Source organism: Panthera onca, chromosome B4 (genome assembly GCF_046562875.1).
Source record: "Panthera onca isolate mPanOnc1 chromosome B4, mPanOnc1 haplotype 2, whole genome shotgun sequence".
Lineage (NCBI taxonomy): Eukaryota > Metazoa > Chordata > Mammalia > Carnivora > Felidae > Panthera > Panthera onca.
Window position 1 is genome coordinate 86,133,775 of NC_138345.1, and position 9,403 is coordinate 86,143,177.

General features: G+C 34.4%; 1 non-coding gene across 1 annotated transcript; it reads right to left on the reverse strand.

The window, feature by feature from the left end:
- Window positions 1-433: 433 nt before the first annotated feature.
- LOC132660484 (small nucleolar RNA SNORA31) lies at window positions 434-567 on the reverse strand. The gene has a single exon (XR_009601824.1). It is a non-coding gene; the product is annotated as a small nucleolar RNA SNORA31 (small nucleolar RNA).
- Window positions 568-9,403: the final 8,836 nt, after the last annotated feature.

Below are 9,403 nucleotides of genomic sequence, written 5' to 3' on the forward strand. Positions count from 1 at the left end.
CATCTAGACTAAGATGCATGTCTGCTTTCTTGACCTGAAACCCAGAGCCCTGTGCCACTAACCTACAGTCACCCTCACAGGGAAACTGCACTTTGAAACAAAGCTGGTTCTTAGCCTATCCTGGAGCATCAGAGGCTAAGTTGGCATTCTTTTGGTACAGCTCCTGTAAATAGTAAATGTTCATCCTCATGTGGTCTTCCTGTAGGGTGTGGTGTGTGGGATATTGCAGTGTTGAATTTAAACACAATTATATTACGTAATTATCATCCAGTAATTACTTTGTTATTTACTTGGATAATAAGGTAATTACTTTAATTTAAAATGGGCTAAATGATCCACTTAAAAAAAATTGTCCAACTTGAAAAAAAAAAAAAAAACTACATTGCTCACAACAGACATGCTTTATTAAAATATTTTATTGCATTATTTTCCCCCCTGTATTGCCCCATTCAATCTTGACTGCCACACTCAGACAGACACAAAGCATGAGGACACTTTTTTCTTGCATCTCTAGTGGAAGCCTTAGCAGCAGAAAGTGACTACTCCAAATCTGTCAAATAGATGCATAAGAGGCATACTTTAAACATAAGAACTCTGAGGAGGAATTAAAATGATGGAGTAGCAGAGCACCATATGCTTGCCCCATCCCCCAATCCCAGCTAGATAAATAAACATAAGAACTCTGAACTTTAAAAGACTATAGCATGGAAATATGAGTAATAAAGTTTTCACTGTGCTAAAAGCAGGTAAAAACTATGAATTACTATTAGACCCAGAGAAATACTTTATTTGATAAATCTGTTAATATTTAATGGATACATACAACGATTCTAAACGTGCACGCATCTAAAAACATAGCCAGTAGAATACATAAGATATAATTTAGGTATAACTAGAAGAACAAATTTACAGACTTAATGGATGTTTCTAACACATCCCTTGCTGTGATTATTAGAACAATCAGAACATCAATAAAGATACAGATTTGGAAGGCACAGAACCAGTAAATCTAACAATTTAAGAAAACATGGAAAGCACTGAATCAAAGAACGGCAGCATACAGTTTTATTTAAGTGTACATGGAATGGTTACCAAAATTGACCATACATTGGGCTCCTAAGCAGGAATCAAGATAACTAAAGCTATTTAAATCATGACAATGCTCTCTAAGCACAGTGTGATTAAGCTAGAAATCAATAAAGGAAAGATAATTAGAAACATCCTTAAATATTTATAAATTAAATGATATACTTTTAAACAACCAGGGGGGCAAAAACAAAAAAAAAAAGAAAAAGAAATCATGGGAAAATAGTAAATACTTTGAGACAAATAAAAAGGAAAACACAGCATACCAAAATTCATGGGATGCGATGAAAGCAATGGGTAGAGGAACATTTATAGTAACAAAAAATAAAAAGAAGAAAAATTTCAAATTGACAATCCAACTTTACATCTTCAGTAGCTAAAAAAGAACAAACCAAATCCAAAGCTAGGAGAAGAAAGGAAATAATGAAGATTGGAGCATAGATACACAATAAAAAAAAAAAAGAACAAAAAAGAGAATCAACAAAGCCAAGAGTTGATTCTTCGAAAATGTAAAAAAAGAGTAACAAACCTTTAGCTAGACTAACAAAGGAAAAAAAAAAAAGATACAAGTAACTAAAATCAGAATATAAGGTGGGGGAATTACCATCAATGTTACAGATACAAATACAGTTTCAAGACAACTGTAGGAATAATTATATACCAAAAATTAGATAACCTATATGAAATGGGGAAGTTTTCACAAACACACAAATTACCGAACTGACTCAAAATATATATATATATATATATATATATATATATATATATATATATATATATATATATACAAATCAGAACACAACTATGACAATTAAAGAGATTAGATCAGTAATTTAAAAAATAATAATAAAGCAAAAACACCTTTCAGTAAAAGAAATCAGGACCAGATTACTTCATTGGTGAATCCTACCAAACTTTTTAAGAAAGAGTAACCCACTCCTATTCAAAGTTTTTTTCAAAATTAGGAGAGAGAACTTCCTAACATTCTTTGAGGCCAGTATTACCCTGATACCAAAGCAAGATAAAGACACCATAAGAGTATTATAGATGAATAGATCAGTATCTTTATAAATATAGATGCAAAAATCCACAACAAAATACTTGAAAAAAATTAGTCCAACAGCATATTACCTGAATTATATACTATGACAAGGTGGAATTTATACCAAGAATGCAGATTATTCAACATAAGAAAATCAATTATTAATAGACTGAAGGGTTGAAAAAAAAACTACATGGCATCACAATTGATGCAGAAAAACATTTCACAAAATCTGACACTGATAAAGGAGAACTTGGAAAATTAGGAAAAAAATCACAGCTAACATCATATTTAGTGGTGAAAACTGAATGCTTTTCCTCTAATATCAGGAGCAAGATGGGGATGCCTTGCTTTCACTGCTTCTATTTAACCTTCTAATGAGTCTAGGCAGAGCAATAAGCCACAATATATACATATACAGTATATGTACATATATATATATATATATGAAAATCAAATTAGAAAGGGAGAGCTAAAACTATCTTCATTTGCAGGTGACATAGTCCTATATGTAGAAAATCCCCATAATAATCCACAAAAAAAGCTGCTAGAACTAATAAATGAATTCAGCAAAGTTGCAGATTATAAGATCAACATATTCCATTCACAAAGGAAACCTAAAGAATAAAATGCCTTAACCAAGAAGGTGAAGGCATACACACTGCAAATTATAAAACATTATTGAAAGAAATTAAGGAAGATCTAAATGAATGAAAAGCATCTCGTGTTCATGGATTGGAAGATTTATTGTTAGGAAGATAGTATTCCCCCAAAGCAATCTACAGATACAATATAACATCCATCAACATTTCAAGAACCTTTTTTTCAGACATGGAAAAGGTGACACTCAAATTCAGGTGGAATCACACGGGGTTCCAAATAGCCACACAGTACTGAAAAAGAGGAGCAAAGCTGCAAGACTTAAACTTCCTGATTTTAAATTACTACTAAAGATACACTAATCAAAATAGTGTAGTACCAAGAGGATAGACATATACTCTAATGGAACAGAATCGAGAGTCCAGAAATAAAGCCATATGTCTATAGCCAATTATTTTCAAGAGTACCATGGCCTTCAATGGGAAAAGTGTACTTTCTTCAAGAAATGGTGTTGGGACAACTGGACTTTCACATGCAAGATGATGAAAACAAACCATTGATGCCACATACAATTTTGTTAAAGTTTTTATTTATTTTGAGAGAGAGAGTGGGCGGGGGTGCAGAGAGAGAGAGGGAGAGAGAGTCTCCCAAGCAGGCTCTGCACTGGTAGCACAGAGACTAACATGGGGCTCAATCTCACAAACCACGAGATAATGACCTGAGCTGAAATCAAGATGCTTAACCAACTGAGCCACCCAGGTGCCCCCCAAAATTGTTTTAAAAAGTGTCAGTGACCTAAATATGACCACTAAACCTATTAAGCTTTTTTTTTTAATGTTCATTTTATTTTGAGAGACAAAGAGTGACTAGGAGTGGGGGGAGGAGCCAAGAGAGAGGGAGAGAGAAAGAATCCCAGGCAGGCTCTGTGCTCCATGCTGAGATCCATGCAGGGTCAGTCTTAAAACTGTGAGATCATTACCTGAGTCAAAATCAAGACTTAACCGACTGAGCCTCACAGATGCCCCTAAACCTATTGAACTATTAGAAAGAAAACACAGAAGTAAGTCTTCATAACCATGGATTTGACTATGGATTCTTTTTTTTTTTTTTTTTTAATTTTTTTTTCAACGTTTTTTATTTATTTTTGGGACAGAGAGAGACAGAGCATGAAGGGGGGAGGGGCAGAGAGAGAGGGAGACACAGAATCGGAAACAGGCTCCAGGCTCCGAGCCATCAGCCCAGAGCCCGACGCGGGGCTCGAACCCACGGACCGCGAGATCGTGACCTGGCTGAAGTCGGACGCTTAACCGACTGCGCCACCCAGGCGCCCCTATGGATTCTTAATTATGACACCAAAAGCACAAGGAACAAAAGAAAAAAATATATTGAACTTCATCAAAATGATATGTTTTTGTGCATTAAAGAACATTAAAGAAAGTGAAAAGAAAATCTATAGAACAGAAGAAAATATTTACAAATCATATATTTGAAAGGGTGTAGTTACAACATATGTAAAGAATACTTAACCACTCAACAACACAAATATCCCAATTAAAATAAAACAAAAGAAAAAGATGAGCAAAGGACCTGAATACATGTTTCTCTAAAGAAGATAAATAGTCAATAAACATGTGAAAGTGTTTAACATAATTATGGAAATGAAAATGACAACCCTTCATATCTGCTAGGATGGGTATATAACAACAACAACAAAACAGGAAAGTGTTAGATGTTGGCAAGGATATGGGGAATGTGTAAGCATCATAATTTCCTGGTGTGAATGTAGAATAGTTCATCCCCTGAGGAAAAAGTTTAATGGTTCTTCAAGAACCACCTGGGTGGCTCATTCGGTTAAGCTTCCGACTTTGGCTTGGGTCATGATCTCACAGTTTGTGAGTTTGAGCCCCACATCAGGCTCTGTGCTGACAGCTCCGAGCCTGGAGCCTGCTTTGGATACTGTGTCTCCCTCTCTCTGTTCCTCCCCCACTCACACTCCCTCTCAAAAATGAATAAACATTAAAAAAATTTTAAATGAAGTTAAATATAGAATTAACATATAATCCAGAACTTCCACTTCTATTTGAATACCCAAAAGAACTGAAAATAGGTACTCAAATATATGTACATGCATGTCACAGAAGCACTATTCATAATAGCCTAGAAATGGAAACAACCCAAATGTTTTTCAACAGTGAAATGATAAATAAACGGGATATGTACGTACAATATGATAATAATCAGTGATAAAAAAGAATGAAGTCCTGATAACTATTACAACATCAGTGAACCTCAAAACTTAAGTGAAAGAAGCTAGCTGTAACAGTTCATATATTGTATAATTCTTTTTATATGAAATACACAGACAATGTGAATCCATAGAGACAAAAAGCAAATTGGTGGTTACCAGGTTATAGGAGAAGGAGGAATGTAGAGTAGGTGCTTACTATGTAAGGTATTTCCTTTTGGGGTGAAGAGAATGTTTACATAAAAATGGTGGTTGGACAACATTGTGATTGTACTTAATGCCACTGAGTTGTTCATTGAAAAATGGTTAGTTTTACAAAATGTAAATTTCAACTCCATAATAAGAGGGGTGAGAGCTCTCGGAAACAAACCATATGTAACTCAGGTGACTTGGCAAATGAGTGGTGAGAAGTTGTACTGTGTTTAAAGTGCTAATGTGAGAAGAGGCTAGATTACCCAAATAAAGAGAAACAAAGAGCCATGAGGACAACAGCACAACTGTCATCAGCCATCTATCTTGAGGTATAGGAGGCATCTGGATGTCCTCACAACAAGATGGAAATACCTAAACTTCTGTTATTACACCAACTACACATAAAGAAAAGTCTTGCCTTGTAACTGTGATAGTCACTAAAAACATGTTTATGGACTGAATTGTGTCCCCTCAAAGTTCATATGTTGACATTCTAACCCCTAGTGCCTATTTACCAGTGGTGGAGACAGGGCCTTTAAAGAAGTAATTAAGGATAAATGAGGTCATATGGGTGGGTCCTAATTCAATATGAGGAAGAGACCCCAGGGATGGGCAGGCACAGAAAAATGGCCGCATATATGGGTGGCTATCTGCAAGCTAAGCAAAGAGAGACTAAGGAAGAAACCAAACCTAATGACCCTTTGAGCCTATACTTCCAGCCTCTAAAATTGTGAGAAAATGAATTTTTGTGTTTAAGCCACCAGACTGGCATTGTGTTACGGCAGTCCTAGCAAACTGATACAAAACATGTTAGTCTCTATTTCATCTTTCATATGTCTGCATGAAATTTGAAATGCTTCATGCACATTGAATATAAAATAAAGTTCTCCCTGAAAGGGTGTTTTCTAAACTATAATGTTTTCACAAGTGCAAATCATTGTAATTAATATTTAGGATCTTCAGTACATTGCAATGCTTTGATTTCTATGATTCATAGGAATATTCTGGGAGCACAAGAAAATGTAACATTTCTAATTGTGTCTATTTCATAAACAAATGTAACTTCACACCTGTTGTTTATAGGTCCTATGAAATCTAACATATAGCATTGTCACAACTTCCTATATGCATATTATATATGAGAATAGGATGGCTTCTGTACATACACCAACTTCACTCAGATAAACCAGATAGGACATAAGGGAAATCTGGTTTGTCTTTTTCCATATTTAGAAGAATAATGGAGAAAACTTCTGAGTCTAAATGTACAAAACATTCAGAGAAGAGATTATTTTACTTGGATTATTTTGCTTCAAGGAGGAAAGAAGCTAGAGCAAACATATGGTAATTGAGATTGTGACTTTCAAAAGGTTACTTTAAAAACTATTTGGCTATTCAATTGTGTGATTTACTTTTTCTATTTATAATGGACACTGTACCAATAATTGTATCTAAATAATTGTACATACACATAAAGCAGTGATAAAAAATTATTCACTTTGATTTTGGTAGAAATTTATTTAAATTAAGTAATTTTTCATTGGCATCTAGTTTCAGTAATGGATAAAAGTAGCAAATTCAAGAAGGTAACTGGAATTTTAAAGATGAAAGATGATTTTATGGCCAAAGTCATTTGCAGTTGTCTCTGTGAAGAATGAGAGTGATTAAACTCTATAATAACGAGTAATTTCTAAATCTCATGGAAGCTAGAAAAAATGTTTTCCACTGTGTTCTGTAGAATTTCCTAAATGTCTTATTCACTCTAATGGTTATTCATTCCTTTAATATGGAGCTAAATGGAGTGCTCTAACCTAGTGTATTTCCATGGGTTGTGTGGTAGGCCTTGCTTAGAATTTAACCCAGTCTTAAAACAATGAAACCCTTCAAAAATTGCTATTCATAGCTACTGCTGAGTGTATTTTACATCCAACACTTCAGATGAAAGTCCTCCCAATTAACAAAACTTGATAATGTGTTACTGTTAGAGAAAAATTTTAAGCAAGGCAAACCATGAAGAAAGTTATGCAAATTCTTTATAACAGTATTTCTTTTTCTTTTTTTTTTATAAATGCTTTTTAATGTTTACTCTTGAGAGAGAGACAGAGACGGAATGTGAGTGGAGGAGGGCATAGAGAGAGAGGGAGATACAGAATCTGAAGCAGGCTCCAGGCTCTGAGCTGTCAGCACAGAGCCGAATGCGGGGGCTTGAACTCATAAACCATGAGATGTTGACCTGAGTTGAAGTCAGATGCCCAGCTGACTGAACCACCCAGGCGCCCCATAACAGTATTTCTTAGTATTAAAATAAGTACATGGGTAGCTCTGTTCGATGTAAATACAATGATGTTATGGCCCTTGGAAGAACTTGATGTTCAGTTTATCAAATTAACCAATTATCAAATTATCAAAGGAGAAATAATTACTGCTGTATAAACACACTTAAAATATTGATTTCAAGAAGGGAAAAGCAAAATGGCTTTTATTTGATGCAGCCTTTGAATGGTTAGCAATAGAAAACACGTGGTCAAGTGCAACATTTTGTAATAAAAGTTAAAACTGAAGTTCAACCAAAGTCAGAAAGCCATAAGCAAAGGCAAGCCGTACTTAACTTCACTGGATAGTAATGGAATTACAGGAACATACTATGTAGCCTAATCCTGATTGAATCTCAAAGAGTGTAATGTTTAAGCAACAAAAGCAACAAATTAACAAACAAAAATACTAACTTTTTAGGAAATAGGATACTTTTAAGGAGAGAACATGAAATTCTAGCACATTATTCTATAAACCACTGTTGAACTTGTTAATAATTCTTGATACAAAGAAAAAGTCTTAAAGTCTCATTTGGTTCACCCTCATGCTATTTTGCATATATCTGTTTTATCATCTCAGGCTTTTCAAAGAATAGTTATTACCCTTAATCTCATTTTTTATGCATGAATTTGTATAACTGCACCAAGCTTTTATGTTCTCAATTGAGTTGTTAGGTTAACCAGGAAAGGAAAAATTAACTCAAAGTAATAGATGAATGAAGGTAGTGGTTTTCTTGTATTTATCAATAGAATGAAAGTAAAGTATTACATGAAATCAAACTCTATATCTTTTGGTGTTTTTTTAAAGTTTATTTATTTATTTTGAGAGAGAGAGAGTGTGTGTGTGTGTAAGCGGGAAAGGGACAGAGGGAGAGACAGAATCCCAAGCAGGCTCCGTGCTGTCAGCGCAGAGCCTAATTCAGGGCTCAAATTCACGAACTGTGAGATCATGACCTGAGCTGAGGTCACGAGTTGGACACTTAACTGACTGAGCTACCCGGTGCCCCCCGAACTATTTACCTTCTGAATTAAAAGAGCCCTTAGATATTGTCTAAAAATTCAACTTTCTAGTTTTATAATGAAGCAATTAATAATATAATCAATCATTGAATGTAATTGGTCAGGTAATTTATTCTGCCTATATACCTTCCTCCATTGTTTCAAAAAACTAAATCAAATCCTGTTTTTCACTTTTAGGCTTCCGTTACAATGGTCTTACATTTTACCTTTTGACACACATAGCCTTATGTATTAAAATTTACATAAAACCATATGATCCTTCATTCCTTAAGTTTAGGTGGAGGTGATTTTCTGAACCAAACTCTAATTCCATTTTTAAGAGTATAATAAAATTGATAATTGATAGCTGGAACTTATTGTTTTAAATCTGCAATCTTACACACTATTCAAGCAATCTACTCGTCAGAAAAGAAAGAGAGCTTCATTTATGTCCTGCAAAGTCACTGTGACAGGACTAACATGAGTAAGGGTGTTATCCAACGCAAAGAATATTGTGTGAAAATACAAACAAAGGGAGAAATAAATGATTAGGCAAAGAAAGTATATGAGATATCACCTTGAGAACAAAAGGTTGTTGAGTCAAACTAAGAATATATGAGATAATTCCAGGAGATCTAAGGGGAAAACACAGGCTCAAAATCTGCTGGAGCTTTAGGATCTAACTTGCAATTCACCTGTGCCATAGGATTACATAACTGCCTTGAATCGTCTAACTGATTTATTTCTAGGCAAACCACAACTACTTATGTCAGCCAACATAAAGTGTTCTGGATTTTATGTCAAAAGTATTAGGCAGCATGTGTTATTTTCTTATTATTCATTATGTTTGACTGTTGAGAACAATTTTTCTTTTTTCTTTTAATTTTATGTTTATTTTATTTTTTTGAGAGCGAGAGAGAGATGGAG